General features: G+C 32.6%; 1 long non-coding RNA gene across 1 annotated transcript; it reads left to right on the top strand.

The window, feature by feature from the left end:
* The first annotated feature begins 4,781 nt into the window (after positions 1–4,781).
* On the top strand, positions 4,782–8,730 carry LOC143254643 (uncharacterized). Its single transcript, XR_013030299.1, has 3 exons — positions 4,782–4,934; positions 5,118–5,279; positions 8,622–8,730. It is a non-coding gene; the product is annotated as an uncharacterized LOC143254643 (long non-coding RNA).
* The last annotated feature ends 10,235 nt before the right edge of the window (positions 8,731–18,965 follow it).

Raw genomic sequence — 18,965 nt, 5'->3', positions numbered from 1 at the left:
ATTGGTAGTTTAACTGAGAAATGGACATGTTAAGACGCTGGGTGCAAAAGTACCTTAACAGCAAATAAAGAAATAGACAAGCGTAAATTCGGAACACGTTGTCGGTTTGGGTTGGAATCTTCGTCGCACCAAACATGCTAGCCCTTTCAGAGATGGCGGAGTTATAATGTGGCGTGCAATACCACTATTCGTTAGCAAGTTGGCACTGGGAGGTGATGACTAACTACCCTCTCACCACTCTTATACTGTTGAAGAAGGGATGGCTATCGCAGGTAGCCCTTTGCATAAAACTGAAAACAAAATAAACATATCACGACATACCTATCGAGTGTAACAGTACTTTTTATATAATTGTTTAATTATGCTGATGATATGAGTAACCTAGCCCTCAAAGAATGAGGTGCTAAAGTCTTGGATAGAAATATTTTTTTTTTTATATTCTGTATTGATGTTGAGGTCCACACTCATGTAATAACTACAGAGTAAATGCTCGAAATGTAACAATGTAACGTATGACCGGACAAAAAGAATTTAGAAACTAAAATAACTACACGTTTTTTTTAAACAGCTTTCGATTTTTTGTAATAAGTATTTAAAAACTTGAATAACTCTGGTAATTAATTAATTTTACCACTTTTTTATTTTGTAGTGTAGATTTCTGAATTAAGTACAATTCTATACAGTGGACCGTCTGCGCTCTGCACTCGGCGAGAATACATTTTAGAACAGCTCTTTTGGTAATGAAATCCAGCTATTATTACAAACTTTAAAGAGTACGTCTAAAACGTATTAACAATAAGTAGTATTAGTAAGATTAAAACACTAGTGTGATTAACAGCAATAAGAATATTTTTATGTTAACGAAGCGCATCATCTGCTTTATAATAATAATAATGAGAGACAAAATATTTCCCAAAACGCCATTTGTATGTCCAGTCTGATATTATATGTAGTTTACGTGATTTTTATCAAAACAACAAAGTAAGTTGCTTAAGATTCATTGAGACAACAATACTTTTATCAGGCCCGGCATGGCCAGATAGTTAAGACGTTCAACTCGTAATCTGAAGGTCACGAGATCGAATCCCCGTCCCTCCAAACGTTCTCGCCTTTTCGCTTTTGGGAGCGTGATAATGATACGGTCAATCCCACTATTCTTTAGTAAAAGTATAGCCCAACAGTTGGCGGTGGGTGGTGATGACTAGCTGCCTTCGCTCTACTCTTACACTGCTAAATTAGGGACGGTTAGCATAGATACCTCTCGTATAGTTTTGCATTAAATTAATAAAATCAACAAACAATACCTTTGTCACTATTGTTAATCAAGCTTTTCACTTAACAATGTTACATCAGTTCATGACGTCACTCAAACAAGAATATTTTATGTTTATAGTAACAGAGATATTTCACTTAGAAACAGTAAAGAAAGTTAAATATCAGGCGTACAGTGAAAACAAGGATAATTATCTATGGCTATTTTAAGTGAATTAACGTATATTTACGTTAGTTTACTGCTTGCTTCATGTTCTACAGTAGACCACGAAATTATACATGGTTCTTCTGTTACGCTAATCTGTTCAAAAGATGCCCATAATAAAGAAGGAAAACTAATAAATTGGTACACACCTCTGAATGAAGTAGTGACAAGTAGGGAGAGAATACAAAAAGATGAATTAGTGTTGACTGATGGAAGACGGTGTGGAAATGATGAAGGCCATTACAAACATAATGTCATAGATAAATTAAAGGTTTTTTATTTTATTTTAGGTTTTATTTTAGTTTATTCTGTTCTAATCTGTTCAAAAGATGCCCATAATAAAGAAGGAAAACTAATAAATTGGTACACACCTCTGAATGAAGTAGTGACAAGTAGGGAGAGAATACAAAGGAAAGATGGCGCCGAATTAGTGTTGACTGATGTGCAATTTGAAGACGCGGGAACATGTGGAAATGATGAAGGCCATTACAAACATAATGTCATAGATAAATTAAAAGTTTTTTATTTTATTTTAGGTCTTATTTTAGTTTATTAAACCATATTAATATAACAGAAATAACATTTAAATCGAAATCACCCTTCTCGCTTTTGAATGTACTTCAACCGTTACCTTTAACCTTGATATTTCACTCACCATGTGTATTGATTAAACAATAATTTATATTGTCTATGTATACGTAAGGTGATGAATATGCTAACAATAGTATCATCTTTAAAATTTTATATTTCCTTTTGTAAACAACCAAGCTAGATGTTGATAAAAAAAAAAAAAAGAACATGAATTCCCTCTATATTTACTGTTCGGAAAGCATTTGAAATATAATTTAACTGACAATATTGATTATTAATGTAACCATATGTTTGCGATATTTTGTTTAAGCTCATTTGAATGCGTTGGTTAGAGTTATGCAAAGTGTGATTCTTCTGTTTTAGCAGTTAACAATCTTAAAAGTAAAGATGATGCTCTTCGTCAAATCAACCTCACGAATACAATGTTTTCATTAAACTTTCTAAACCTAAGAATATAAGGTATCTCACTTATACACACCACGTACGACTCACGTTTTCTGAATTAGCTCTACATTTATATTTACGTATACAAATTAGATATTTTCATTTCAAACATAGTTTTACCATAAACGGTTGTTTTTTTAATACTATAAATGATTGGTGGAGAGTCAGAGGTTAATGAAACCAAATATTTATTCTTAAAATCAGATTTACTTGTAAATATTTATCCCATATTTTTCTTAATTTGCTCATTACGGATTTTAAATTACTGGTATGTGAAAATCGCATTTTAGATCTAACATATTCTTTAATCATAGAACCCATTTGTAGGGCATGACAATAGTAACGGATTTTTTTTTATGCATTATAAAATATGTATAGCATGGGTATTAAATACTTAGGTTTGTGAAGCAAAGAAAGTTTTCCGATAATAAAAGAGTTGAACAACCACTTCAAGCGAAGATATCCTTTGGCCTCATTCCTCTATAAATGATTTTACACTTCTTATGATTTAGTGTCTGAATTGGACTAAATACGACAATAAGACTAGTAGTTAAAAGGGATTTGAATTAAATTTTTTATTGTAATTTCATTTGTAAAAACAACAAAATATCGACCATATCATTACTGACGAGGTCTCTTGTTATCACCAGAGATCGTAAAGACAACAAGATTCGTAATGTTGTTTTTGAATACAAATTACAGTGAGGAGATGTAACTCAGTGGTAGAGCGTTCGCTTTGCACGTGAAAGGTCAAGGATTCGATCCTCGACATTTCCACGTTTACATTTTAAGCCCCGGCATGGCCAGGTGGTTTAAAGCGTGTGACTCGTAATCTAAGGGTAGCGGGTTCGCATCCCCGTTGCGCCAAACATGCTCGCCTTTTCGCCCTTGGGAGCGTTATAATGTTATGTTCAATCCCACTATTCGTTGAAAAAAAAAGTAACCCAAAAGTTGGCGGTGGGTGGAGATGACTAGTTTCCTTCCCTCTAGTCTTACACTGCAAAATTAGGGACGGCTAGCGCAGATAGCCATTGAGTAGCTTTACGCGAAATTAAAAAAAAACAACAAATAACAGTACATAAAGCTACGTCAGAGAAACAGGGAGAAAACTCAGCATCCACATAAACGAGCACAATCATAAACCTTTCGTTATTGAATATAAAGAAAGACTTCGAATCCCCATCACTCAGTATTCGTTGGTTAAAGAAAAACTAAAGATTTAGTGGTGGGTAGTGATAACCAGCTGCCTTTCTTCTAGTCTTACACTGCTAAATTAATGACAGCTAGCCAGACAGCCCTCGTGTAGCTTTGCGCGAAATTTAACAAACAAATGTATGTAATATAAGTTCAATATTTTTCAATAAGTGCAAAGTATATGAATTAATTTCAAAATATAAACATTTCAAGACTTCCAATTTTGGATAAAAAGTGTTGAAGTAATGTACTTTATTATGAATTTACAGACAGTATAAAGTATTTCACTAATAGTTTCTTTCATCTCATAGAAATTAAAAACATTCTGAAGAAAAAGAAAATAGTTTTTAATGTATGAACGGTAATGTTGATACCTATCAGGAAACGATACGTTTTGTTTTATATCATGTAATTCTAATAAGATATGAACTATCACATTTTGATATGATAGGGTTTAATAACTTTAATAATTTTTTTTTATTACTACGATCTGTCTATCTCTTAGTACTTTCATTCTCTGATTCATTGAGGTTATTATTCCATCACTTTTATCTGGTTTCAGAATTTTTCACTGTTCTGTTTTATTAAATGATTGTTCGAATGTTATTAATTCACCTCAAAATAGAATTTATAGAATGAAATATTGAAGAAATGGAATATCCTCGACAACTGTATTTATCACATGATAAAATAAATTTCCGTCTTCAATAAACACCAGTTCTACTTTGTTGTCTTCATGTCCCACCAAAATTATTATATTCTGTTTTAACGAATTCTGGCACACCTGTTTGTTTGTTTATTAATTTCGCGCAAAGCTACATGATGGCTAAACGTCCCTAATTTAGCAGTGAAACCAGTTTTACATTAAACAAATGAACAAATCTTGCAAGGGAAATACCAAAGGAAATGAAACGTAACTCATGGTGTAACATAATTGAGAAGAGAAAAATTCTGTGCGCTTTCATAAAATTCCAAGTTTCTGTAATTAGTTTAATGAGTTGACTCAGTCACTAAATATATAAAGAAATAAAAGTTTGCTGTTAAGAAACCGTTTTGAAGAACGCGTTTTATTTTTCTCACGAATCTCGCACTGTGTAAAACTTTCTACTCATATCGGTGACAGTAAATGAGCTAAAAAGATTTAACTTTCTCTTGTTTTCTTCAGTGTATGTTCCAGCAGAGAACCTGACTTGCACTCGAGGATACCGAAGAGATGCTGATAGGTGTTGTAAGTATATATTACACACAATAACGTTAATAGTTTCCATTAAACACAAAAAGATGAAAGACTTTTAATATCATATAGTTTTGATACAATAAATTTGATTTTTGATAATAAACTCGTTGATAGGACTATAAAGGTTTACACTGAGTAAATAAATGCCTAGCTATGTACTTTTAACGGTTTTAGATCCATGTCCTCCTGGTCACTATGACAATGGATTACAAACTTACTGCCTGCTGTGCCCAGGAGGGACTTATATGGCACATTTTGCTTCTGACCCCTGTATACCTTGTCCTGGAGATGAAATTACTGATGAAGATGAAGCTGATACTAAAGATTTTTGTATAAGTAATGGTTTTCTTTTATTGTTTCTTTAAAAGTTAATAAATGTTTATTTTTGTTAAAACACGTTGTTATAATAAGACATTTCTTCATAACTTCCATGGTTTTTATTGTATTAAACAGCTTTGCTTTTTTCCAGGAGGTGGAAACAATTGTAACGATTTAGAATGTTAATATTTTTTGTCAGAATCTTATATTTACATAAAAACATATATATGACAGAGTGGTATTGTTTTGGTAAAATAGTTAACAATTACATATATATATATATATATTTACAATCACGAATTATTTCCCCTCTTCTCTGAATGATAACATCACGTAGACATTCTATGTATCTTATATTATAACTAAAGTAAAAGTTCTTATTGAAACATATCAAAATATAGCTTGTTTGTTTTTTAATTTTGCGCAAAGCTACATAAGGGCTATCTGCACTAGCCATACATAATTTAGCAGTGTAAGATTAGAGGTAAGATACCTACTGTCAACTTTTGGGCTACTTTTTTACCAATGAATAGTGGGATTGACCGTCACAGTATAACGCCCCTAAGGCTGAAAGGGCGAGCATGTTTGATGCGACAGAGATTCGAACCCGCGATCCTCGGATTACGAGTCGAACGCCTTAACCCACCTGGTTATGCCGCGCCTCTAAACATAGATTTTCCAAAGTCTGGTTTTAAGAGAAAGACTTCTAACACTATGAAGAAATCGTTTACTCAGAAATTCTATGTTTACATAATTGTATTAAGTTATACGACTGAATATTTCTTAGCGCCACTATTTTCATATTAAGATACCATTGAAATTTCAAATGTATCTTAAAATGTCTACTTGGTGATTCTAGTACATAGTGAGGTATTAATCAAAACTTTGTTTTGCATTATCTTATAAATAATAATTTTATACAAATCGTTCTTTACTGGTAGAACGCTCGACTCCTAATCTGTAGGTCACGGGATCGAACCCCGTCACACCAAACATGCTCGATCTCAGTGTGATAGCGTTATAAAGTAACAGTCAATCCCTCTATTTCTTTGTAAAAGAGTATCCCAAATGTTGGCCTTGGGCGGTCATAACCAGTTGCCTTCTCTCTGGTCTTACACTGCTAAAGTAGGGATGGCGAGCGCATATAGTCCTCGTGTAGCTTTCCTTTAAATTGAAAAACAAAGAAACAAACAAACTTTACTAGTAGTGTATTATGGGTTTCTCGTAAGAAGAAAAATAGTGGTACAAGTTAGGGATTTTAATATAACGGTCAATCCCCTTACACGGATTTAAGATGGGCTCCAACATTCATGCAAATAGTATTGAATAACTGTATTTCCTCTAGTATATGATTTGAAAATTAGGAACAGCAAGCGCTGGAAGCCATCTCGTAGCTTTCCGCGAAATTGAATAACAAACAAACATATTGGTATCTCTATCACACACTTGTGTGCTTCACGTCATTACTAAGAAGACCTAAAGATCTTTAATTAAAACGTTATGTCTATGAAAAAAGCTTTCCGCTAGTACAGCGGTACGTCTACGGATTTATGACGTTACAATCAGGGGCTCAATTCACCTCGGTGGGCTCAGCAGATAGCTCGATGTGGCTGTGTTAGAAGAAAATATACACACACACTCAAATCTTAAGTTCAATATATTCTGCATACAAAATTTTGAATTTCAAATAACAGAAAAAGTAATTTGTCAAAATAAAAACAAATGTTTTAATGTAAGTTTATAATAATATTTGATCATCAAAACGTTAGCAATTCTGAATAAAACAATTTTTACGAAGTTGGTGAAAAACGTTGTGAGCAGCAGCGTACGGCGTTCAATGTTTGTTACTGAAATTCTACTGTTATTCATATATGAAATTCACACTGAAGGTCTAGTAAAGAAAACTTTGTAAAAATTTCTCTCACTGTTTCTGTACTGTAAAGAAAACTTACCAGGCAGTGGATACGATTCATTACATATAAAAAAGTAAGTATCATAGTAAGTGAAGAAGCTAATTATAAAGTTTGAAATGGTAAGTGAATAACAATTAATCAAATTTGATTTCTGTTATATATCTTTACACCTTTTGTGAATCACTTAGTTAACATAACTATGTGTTTCATACTGAGTTGTATAGTAAGTTAAATATCTTGAAGAAAATGGTGAGATATTAGTTATCTTGTCTAATAACGTGTGTTTGGAAAACCAGTTGGATTCTTATTTATATATCAGTGAGAATGAATTGATGAAACTGTGTCTAGGTGATTAGCAGAATTGGAATGTAAATAGTGTGCTGTTAATAGTACTGAATAGGATTTAAAGAAGTTAGTTGGTTTCTCGCTGTATAATTTATAAAAATAAGTATAGATATTTTGGGCTTGTTGGATACATGTTGGTAATTAGTTAAACCCACCAGAGGGCACTTTGGCAGACAGCCATGACAGGCTATTATCACATGGTGGTTCTACAAAATACCCTTTGGTGACACTAAGACGTCATCATATTTGACAATTTGAAAACGTGAAGTAAGGTTAAAGAAATTACACAAGTTTGATCTCTTAAAGTAAGTAACTCAGGAACTAAAGAAACTAACTAAATTCCCTTGAGAGGAATAACACTACTAGTGAAGAGTTCAAGTAATATAATAGGCGTTCTTTTTTCTGTCCTATTTATCCGTTTAAACTGAAAAATATGTATATATATAAAGAGTTTGCAACTTTTTAAATGTTATTATCATGTTTATTTTTTTAATTTTGCGCAAAGCTACACGAGGGCTATCTGCGCTAGCCGTCCCTAATTTTGCAGTGTAAGACTAGAGAGAAGGTAGCTAGTCATCACCACCCACCGCCAACTCTTGAGCTACTATTTTACGAACGAACACCAGGTTTGATCGTCAAATAATAACTCCCCCTTAGCTGAAAGGGCGAGCATGTTTGGTGCGACCGGAATACAAACCCGCGACCCTCCGATTACGAGTCGAATGCATTAACCTTCCTGTCCATTCCGGGCGCTGGTTGATATTAAAATGCATTATAAATGCAAGAAATATTGTATTTGTATCTCACAACGACTGGTACGTGTATTAACGTTTTAAAACGTTATTCTCTGCTTATCAATAAAAATGTTAATACCCATACCAGCCATTCTGAGATACATTTTCATTTCAAGTGGATTTCTCGTCGTGAAGAAATATCGTATTTATTGAATTAAAATTTTAAATATGTTATATCAAGATTATTGATGGGCTTAAAGAATTATACACATTACTAATATTGTTAACTTACATTTGAAGTTTTTTTTCTGTTTAACGAAATCGCTAGAGTACGTAAACTGATTTTAAATACGACTCTCTGTCTTAAGATCCAACTGAAGTGGTTCCGAAGGCTACGCTCCCCTCGGTTTCAAAATCTACAGTTACAAGATACGCTTGGTGGATAGCACTCATTTCGATTTGTCTCATTGCTTTGTGGTAAGCTATATGTTATCTTCAATTTCTTCATAATTAAAGTATGATATTGGGGTGGGAGAGTATCTGGCCTCAATATCCAATTATCTTTTAATTGAACAGTAAAATTTGGTGTTCATTTTATGCGCTCCAAATTTGGTTTCTGTACTCACACTGCTGAATACACTTATCTAAAGAATCCATACAATTATTTATTGTCTGAGCATGAAACACATTTATAATTATATCTGTAACACATTATCCATAGCTTATTTAATACTAATATGTATTTTAATGGTCTTGAAACACGTGATTCTTATTTATTTACTTTTTGTAATGATCGTGCAACGTTCTTTGTTGTTTCTACAACTGGAAATAAAAAACTCGGGAAGAACGGAATATTTGGAAAAACCGCGTCGAAGACAAACAGCCTGGTGCTGAAAAGATAACCACTAATGAATTGGATATATTGGAAGCTATGCCACTGATTCTTGAATGTGAGAAAAAGGTCCCTACAAAGAACGTTAAAAAGACAAAAACTACTATACTAAGAAAGCAAAAAGAGACCAAACGAACGATCCTAGAGACAATATATGAAAACGACCTGGAAGAAAAGAATACTTTGGTTCGAAATTCAATTAAGTTCTTATTCATCTTACGTTATAATTAATATTTGGTACAAGTAAATTTACATTTTTACAGTTCAAAACATTTAATTTTATACAGTGTATACTACGTGTGCATTATCAAACAGATGTTGCATGTTTAAAATCGGTGTTGTTAATACCTTGGGTTATCCCCAACTACTGAGAAAGATGCGTTCAGAGAATCTTTAGTGTTCAGCGTCTTTTGAATACATGCGATTTTTTTTTCCAAAATAGACCTGTATATGTTCGATACTATTGATGTCTAATAAGTCTATATGCTAGTTAAACTGGTGAATCACCTCTTCTTCAATCTTAGTACATGTTGGAAGACAGTTACCATCCATTAAACCGAAGCCAGAACCAAACGTAACAGTATATGATAATGTAAGAAGTACGCATTACCTGTAGTAATGTCCATAGCATTAATAACATCTGGAAAACATAAAGATCAAAATGCCCTTTCCTAATTTTTCATTCACATACATACCACCACTACTGATGATGAAAGCGAATTATTTTGTGTATTAGTGGCACCATAATATATCATTTCGGCTCATATTGCTCTGTTTATTTCGTTTTGTAACCGTATGTACACTGAAATGACGTCATGTTGGAGCTTTGAACATGTGATTTAGATTTTATCAGGTTACCCATAATCAGTATATAACGGTAACCTCCTTAAAATGTGGATTGGTGCCTTCTCAGTTAAGTACCAGCGTATTTGTACCATTTTGTTGCAAATGGTTCTACTATATCTTGTTAATCAGGTTCTACTATATCTTGTTAATCAGGTTCTACTACATCTCGTTAATCAGGTTCTACTATATCTAGTTAATCAGGTTCTACTACATCTTGTTAATCAGATTCTACTATATCTTGTCAATCAGGTTCTACTATATCTTGTTAATCAGGTTCTACTACATCTTGTTAATCAGGTTCTACTACATCTTGTTAATCAGGTTCTACTATATCTTGTTAATCAGGTTCTACTACATCTCGTTAATCAGGTTCTACTATATCTAGTTAATCAGGTTCTACTACATCTTGTTAATCAGATTCTACTATATCTTGTCAATCAGGTTCTACTATATCTTGTTAATCAGGTTCTACTACATCTTGTTAATCAGGTTCTACTACATCTTGTTAATCAGGTTCTACTATATCTTGTTAATCAGGTTCTACTATGTCTTGTTAATCAGGTTCTACTACATCTTGTTAATCAGGTTCTACTATATCTTGTTAATCAGGTTCTACTCTGTCTTGTTGATCAGGTTCTACTACATCTTGTTAATCAGGTTCTACTATGTCTTGTTAATCAGGTTCTACTACATCTTGTTAATCAGGTTCTACTACATCTTGTTAATGATGTTTTGAGACATTTTACATCAGTTTTTTTTTTACTGTCAGCCAACTTTTAATGGTCTGATAGACATTTAGTGAAATTTCCAGTTCTCTTCTTTTGGACTTTACTAAGATTATTGAATATTTTAAAATACTATAAAGTGTGTGATTTATTCCAGAGTTGCAAAAAAAGACAATTTGAAAACTATTTCTCTCTGTAACTTTTTTTTACATTTTATTTTTCTTTACCTTAGATTCTTTTTATCATTTCTCCACAAATGTACAATTCACAGTAGACAAAAAATCAAGGCTAACGGAATGTTCTCGCGCTTTCGTGAAGTGTCAGCGTATCTGGAGGGTTCATTATTCGCGTCCCGCTGTCAAAAACTTTCTATCACATTTTAGAAAAATGGATTCGCTACAAGAGGAACAGTAAAATTCCAATACAGTTGGCAATGAATATCTTTTTCTAGATGTCTTTTCTCTAGTTCGAAATAAAAGACTGCTGAGCTCACAAAGTCCTTGCTTAGCTTCACGTTAAAATTATGAAACAAAAAAATACCTTCACTGCGTTTTTATGAGCCTTCAAACACACACCAAGATTATTTCTTCCACTTTTCGTGATGACACCTTTGTATTTTATGTTTCGTCAACCACTTCATTGTAACCTCGGCTTTACAAAAGAAAACATTCAAGGTTATTTCACTTCATTTATAAGAGAGCTTCTCTTTTCATTAAGCACGTTTTCCATAGACAAAATTATGACGGAGATATAATTAAGGAGTGTCTTTGAGGTCTTATAAACATGTTAATCTAATTCTTTCAATTTTATTATGATATTATACATTATAAAACATATACATATAGTGAAATTTAACAACCAAATAACATTAATAAATATAAAACAAATCAGCAAATTTATACTTCGTAAATATTTAAAGTGCCAGTGTTTACAATACATAAAAAACTACAACACATAGAATACACACACACAAAAAATTCAACGAGGATGAATATTTGTCTCACATCGCTTATAATAAGTTATGAAGTTCACATTCCTTTGCTCGTAATATGAAAGGATACTGTGTGAAAAATAAAAAAATCATTTGTTTAAAAAAGTACTAATTCTATATCATAAACATATTGTTAAATCAGTCTCTGTATACAGACAGTACTGTGCAAAAGTGCTAGGACAAGATAATATTTTGTCACTCTTTCCATTTTACGGATATAATTCTCCCATGCGGTAACTGATTGTAAATTTCAACACAATGGTAACTCTTCACTGATCCCTCTTGAGAACTGAATGAGCCAGCGTAAGAATAATCAATATTCTTTAGAATTCCTGCTTGAAAGAAATATAAGGCTTGGAATAATTGTCATAGAACCACGTGGAGTGTCTTAACAGAGAACTTAGCATATAAAACATTGATATACTGAAAAGAATAAATTTAATAACAATCCACAAATAAACCTTCATAAAAACAGTGTTTAACACCATACATTAAGTTTTGTTGTCATGCCACAGCCCCCAAGGCATGAAGGATTGTCAGGAAATCATAGAACTTGCATAAAAGCTTTATGTGATGCTAGTTGGACTCTCAGACAAATTGCTGCAGAATTGAACTGTTCCTCAATCGCCATTAAGTACACCATATATCTTGAGGTCAAGACAGGTAAATCTGAACATGGAAAAGGAAGAGGCAGAATACTTAAACTCACTGATACTGATGTTAAGTATTTTTGTTTACGGAGCATTCGGTACAAAAGGAAGACTACCACTGATCTCAAACATGAGGTAAATGAGCAAATATTAAATGACAGAAAAGTGTCCTGATCTATAGGATCAAGAAAATTCCATGATAATGGAATATTTGGTTGTAAAGCAGTTCAAAGAAAACTGATAAGAGATTTACATCAACAAAATTACACAAAAACTGAACTGCTAATAATTGGAAAGAGGTGTTATGCATGAATGAGTCCTAGTTTGCAGTATTTAGGTCAAAATGTAGGTAGTATGTTTGGTGGAAGATAGCCAAAAGATAATTATCTCTATGTATAGCACCTGCCATGAAGCACAGGAGAAATGGTGTGTGGATTTGGGGATGTTTTTCTGCTGAGGTGACAGAACATATCTACAATATAAATGGAATAACACACGAGCACAAGAAACGTCAAGTACTGATCCGTCACAGTATACCCATTTGTTTGCAAATTATTGGTAAACATTTCTACTTCCAAGATGATAATGTCTCCAAACACTCATACAACCTATACAGAAATTACTTAGTTAAACTAAGAAGCAGTTGGAATAATTCAAATGATGCATTAGCCCATATAGAGCCCCAATCTCAATTCAATTGAGCAGATTTGTCAAATCAAAAAATTGAGAAATCAAAAGTTACTTCTAAAGAAGTTTATATAATTGCATTAGGAACAATTGGAGTAAAATCTCAAATGATACTTTATTTAAATATCTTACAGTAGTATCCAAAAGGCTTTCTGTAGTTATTAAACCAAAAGAGAGAGACATACAAAATGTTAACTGTTTCCTGTACTCAGTGACTCTCACTGAGTTTCTATTGTGCTAAGTTATGATAATAATATTAATACAATTTGATATTTCCTTGATATTTACCTTCCTTTCTTCTTTTGAGGAATCTTGAAATCTATTTTTGACTTTGTTCTAATGGTTTTGCACAGTTCTGTATGAGAAGTTTAATATATTTTACAAGGCACAGTATACTAAAGATATTATGACAAATGAAGAGTATATATATCTCCATATGTTAAGCTACAACTCTCTACCAACATGATTTGTATGAACAAGAAGAAAGCAAGTGTAGTGTAAATCCAACTGGCGTTGTAGATGAATATATAACAATTAATATTTAACCATTTATCTCTAAACAAATATCTTCAAGGTTGAATTTCCTACCGATAAAAATGTTAGAAAAACTTTATCATAAAAAGCATCAGAAAAAGATTATTACAAAAAATTTAAAAAATACAACTCATTACTCATTAGCAATCCCACATGAGTCTTTCTATTATAATTTCTTGGAGAATTCCTAATATTATGGTAATATCAAAACGTGAACTAAAAATTGTCAATGTCAAAATATTTACACAACAGATGGTGAGGGATGTAAGAATTGTATCATTTTTTCAGCAGTAAAATGTGATAGTGTATGTGATTGATGAATATTACAAAATAAAAATGATAAATTATGCAGTGATGTTTTAAGTCGATGTACTCAAACTGTAAAATGAACATGCAAGCACAACAACGAATTCCTCTACTTATTAATATTGCTTTTTGATGTATGTCATTAGGATAATAGGTTGAAAGCAAAACAAAATAGTATGATGAAGTAACAGTAATTAACGACATACCTTCAAGAGTTCAGAAGCTGTATATCGTTTCTGTACGTCTACTTCTAAACACTTGTCCAAGAAATCTTGGAATACCAGAAACATCTTATCTTTTTCTTTGACATTAGGCTTCCCATTTTAGGCTATGAGATCAAATATCTGAAAAAGAAATGGAACATCATGACTTTGTGTATATCTATATGTGTGATTAATGGGCAAGCCTTGTTTTGTCTTTTTTTATTAGAGTCGCTGGAAGACATTTCAACCAAATCATACAGTTGTGTTTTCAGGTAAAAGAAATATAACTATTAAGAAGTTTGGTATTGTGAAAGCCGACCTTTACACTTAAGATAAATAAAAAGAAGCACTTTTTTTTTAATCAATGTTTCGCTTTTGCGGATTCATTAGAACTAATATACACATTTATTTGTTATTTGAAAGTTCGTTAAATTATAAAATTGCTCGTAATGTACTATTTCTCGAATCTGTCGTAACGCGTATTTGAAAATGTATAAAATATTGTTTACGCTTCATTGCTGTTGAAATATTAAAGTTGGTTTAAAACGAAGTAGGAAATTACGCGTGGAAGTTGTTGATGGAGATACGAGAAATTGTTGAAGGTAAAACCAAGAAGTTTACTAACCATATATATGCTATTGTCGCCACAACGCGTCTTCACGTACCTCAAACTGAATAGTAAATCATTAACGAAAAATTCTAAATCCAACGTCTCGTGACAATGTGACAAATTAACGCGTATAATAATGTTTACAAACGCCTTTATAACACTGTGCAGGCGTAATATATTCTTGAGGAAGTCGGAGAAGTCCAGGTAAAGGTGGTTGACCCATACAGCAACCTATACCTTGGATAATAATCACGAATACATCCGTTGCATTACCCTACCTGCTACCAATGAAAAAATGTTTTGTAAAACGTGTGACACTAACCAAAACTAAAACGTGTGGTAACATTAACCTCGAAATTTATGGTAAGCAATAAATCGAAGAAATTGATTGACAGATGAAAACAAACGTGCGATGGGAAAAAAAAACAACTACAAAACAATAAAGATTGGACAGTGAGTTTAAAATAAAATGTCAGATGCATAATTAAAAACGATTAATAAAAACCCCACTTCGGAAGTTATACTATTTAAGTTAGAAATAGGGAGCGCACCAAAGAAGTACTTCAAACGTTTAAACAAGAGCCCTTCCAAAAATGAAACGATAGTGTTGTAGAACTGAATATGAATCATGTGCGTAACAAGAATGTGTAGCATTTTTACTGTATGATTTTCGTAGATAGACGGTCTATCTCCACCGCTGTGTGGCTCCTACTTTCTCACTCATCTACAAAACCTAGGATACACTTTATAATTCCACGTTGTATCTTGTACCCTATAATCCTCTTTTTTAAAATAAAAATTGTGCAGAGTATTTTAAATATATGTTTTTTTAATTTCATAATAATGTGTTTTGGTTTATGGCTCAAATATTTTTTGCTTCATATATAAATACAGATATATTAATAACTTTTTTTTTAAATTTTCTATTTCATAAGTGTTATTGCTTTCTACCTGCACTTAGACCCTCTCAAATTACATCGAAAGCCATTTATCACAAGTGACTTGTCTGTTTTTTTTTCTTCTTGTTAGGCGTAAAGTTACGCTATAAGCCGTTTGTGCTCTTCCCTGCATTGGTATGAAAAACCAATAGTCTAATAGTTACAAGTGTCAAAATAAATACTTGTAGCTTGCAGGAATAATGTTAATTCTAGGCCTTAAAGATTAAGTTTATTTTCATACTCATTTTTTGCTATTGTATTTTCACATTACACTACATATCTTGTTCCTGTAATTTTTCTGTCTGTTTTGTTTTGGATTTTGCGCTGAGTTAGATTAATTTCTTTTATTTGTCTGAACATGTTTATAGACATCTTACTATATATTAGAGTCATTAAAGCCTTTTACAAAAACATAAATGATGATGCACTTTTGTATTAAATTTTCGGACATTACTTACTGGATGCCCTGATGTATACGACTAGTTAAAAATAGTTGTGATAAAGATATTAGTCTTGAAATTCAATTTTCACGATGCTTTGAGAAATGAGTAGTTACCTAATGCTATGTTGTAAATGTGTAATCAGATATAAATAAATATATAATTCAAAACTGAAAAATTTTGTAATCAGTCTTTGTTTTAAAGAAAGGGGTTAATCATATTAATTTTTAAAAACATCAGATATAATATTTATCTTTTAAATAAGACCCAACAATTGACTCTCTTTATATATTACCTACAAAGACAATAAAAATTTAGTAACAGAAAAATCTCAATCGTGATATTGTAAATAATAACTTTATAATTCTTAATGTTTCTCATTTATTCCCGATATTTTAAGCCCCCTAGTGGCAAAGAGGCATGTCTGCGGACCCTCACCGCTTGAAACAATGATTTGATACCCCTGTTAAGCAGATCGCAGATAGTTCATTCTGTAGCTTTGTGGCTAATTCTCAACAAACAAACAAACTGATATTTTAAACGGAGATAAACTTGCCTGAAGATAAAAACAGGGATTTCTGTGAATATTTTCCAGTTGTTCCCTAGTGACTGCTTGAATAACATTAATACAGGTGTTTGAATAGTAAGAAGTAATCCTGCTAGTATTCTGAAATATAGTTTGCAGTTGAAAGAAACAAACTAAACTGACATGTCTGTTTTTCTCACTAAATGAATTTTGTTATTCCATCTGAAAATATTTCTACATTTCGATTGATATTTAAGCATACAACAATACTTCAACAAGGGTGCTTCAAGAAAACAGATCAGGGATTTCATTTGTAAATTTTCTCCCCCCTAGTACAGCGGTATGTCTACGGATTTACAACGCATAAATTTGGTGGTCGATTCCTATGGGTAACTTCAGCAGATAACACGACGTGGCTTTGCTATAAGAAAACACACACACACACAGCTATTAAAACTTGACAGGTGGCAGTGAGTTTGGTGTGCACTAACAGACGTTAATGTTTAAGCGAATAACAAAGAAGTACGCAATGAAGTTTACCGTATGAACAGGTAATAAACCTTGATCTCGTTAATTGGTACCTCATAACTTTCTGCAGATTAAAAAAAAAAGTACGCGAATGGAAAACTGGAGTGGGATTATTTTCCGGAAGGAACTTTTTATTGTAAAGAAGAAGCGAAATTAAGTACGATGTACGGATATAGTTTTGAATCCCATATTTGTTTAAGACAAGGAGTATGATACGGTATAAAGCTCGCACAGAAAAAACTACAAATAAACTTAAAAAACACTGCTTTCACAGATTCCAATTTCCAAAAGGGGAAAACATATCCGGAATTAGTTTAATGTTATCACTTCCCAGGCTATGGCCCCGCAGTGGCTCAGTGATATGTCTGCGGATTTATAACGCTAAAAGTTTGCTCTTTCATGTTTTAAATGTTCAGTATTTGGTAAGTTAGATTATTATACTTTTTTATCATCTCAGATACTTTAGTTTCAATTTGTGTTGTTTCATTTTTACATTGTTTTTGTTTAATTTTTTATACATGTCCAGGTTATGCAAGATCATTACTGTTTGGGTAATTATAACTTTGGCCACTTTGGTGGGTGTGTTGGCTCATTATTTGTACTTCCTTTCACTGTTTATGTTTGCAAGTTGCTTTTTCTTTACTACCAGTTAATAATAATTATTATTTTTAAAACTCAAATCCAATCACAAATTAGACGCAACTATTCTTCAGAATAGGTTTTACTTTTGTGTTCTTTGTATTTTTTGAGTGGACTAACAAGTTTGATGTTTATTTATATTTTTCCTTCTAAGTTCATTTAGTGGTTTTATACTTTAGGCGTTGCTTATTATTTTTTGTTTTAAGTCCATTTTCAAAGTTTATAGGTTTGTTATTTTTCTGGACAACTGCGGTCTGTGGAGTAAAGCAGATAAAGATTTTTGCCTATCCCTACTGACTCATGGCTCCTATAATTAGGGTCTTTCTGTATAGGGAATTGCAACCACCCATAGCACTGTATCTGCTATGTCATTCCTCTGGACTCCCCAACATATATTTCATTCCCTTTTCTTCTAGTGGAGTAGAGGAGTCCTTTCCACTTCCAGTTCTTGGAGTGGTGGACCAGGAAAGATTCCTCCTGAGTTGTTTTTGTACAATAAACTAAAATTGAATTTGTAGATTATGTGTACCCACTCAACAACAAGAGGGCTAGCATTGTTATTCTTACTGTGATACTGAACAATAATTACACTGTAATATAACAATCAGGATCAAAGGCACTTCCCCTGAACATTTTTTCTCAGGCTGACTGCACTTGTTGCTCACAAAATTCTTATGAAAGGTGTTTCAACTGGATAGATTGCACTTGTCATAATTCAGTGTAATCTGAAGATGTACAATTGGCATTTATATGAGTTGCTATCACTTCCACACTAGATTTTTCAAATTTGTCATGGTATTCAAGTCTTGTTCTCCAACACTTGTACTGATTTGGTACTGTATGTCTTTCCCCAATGCAAGTAGGTGCTAGCCCATTCTGTTCTTCCCTCTTTGTGGTACTGTGTTCTTTACTGGGTAAAGAACATGCCCATTTGAGAAATAGTTCTATACCACACAGATGTGACTTCTGTTTTTAATCTTGCACACCAGTTCTTTCAGTGTGGTTACTTTCTGCTTGATTTTGTTTTTTTGCATGTTCATCTGCTCCTCTAGTTTTTCAAAGTGGGGTGAGAAGAAGTAAGACCATTTCAGAAGTTAACATTTTCTGACCTGACAATGTATTTTGATACATATTTGCCTCACTTCAACCACTTCCTTCCCCACTGATTTGCCAGTGTTTCTGGTTTGAATATGACAG

Source organism: Tachypleus tridentatus, chromosome 6, assembly GCF_004210375.1.
Source record: "Tachypleus tridentatus isolate NWPU-2018 chromosome 6, ASM421037v1, whole genome shotgun sequence".
Taxonomy (NCBI): Eukaryota; Metazoa; Arthropoda; class Merostomata; order Xiphosura; family Limulidae; genus Tachypleus; species Tachypleus tridentatus.
This window is presented reverse-complemented; position numbering and strand designations above follow the sequence as displayed.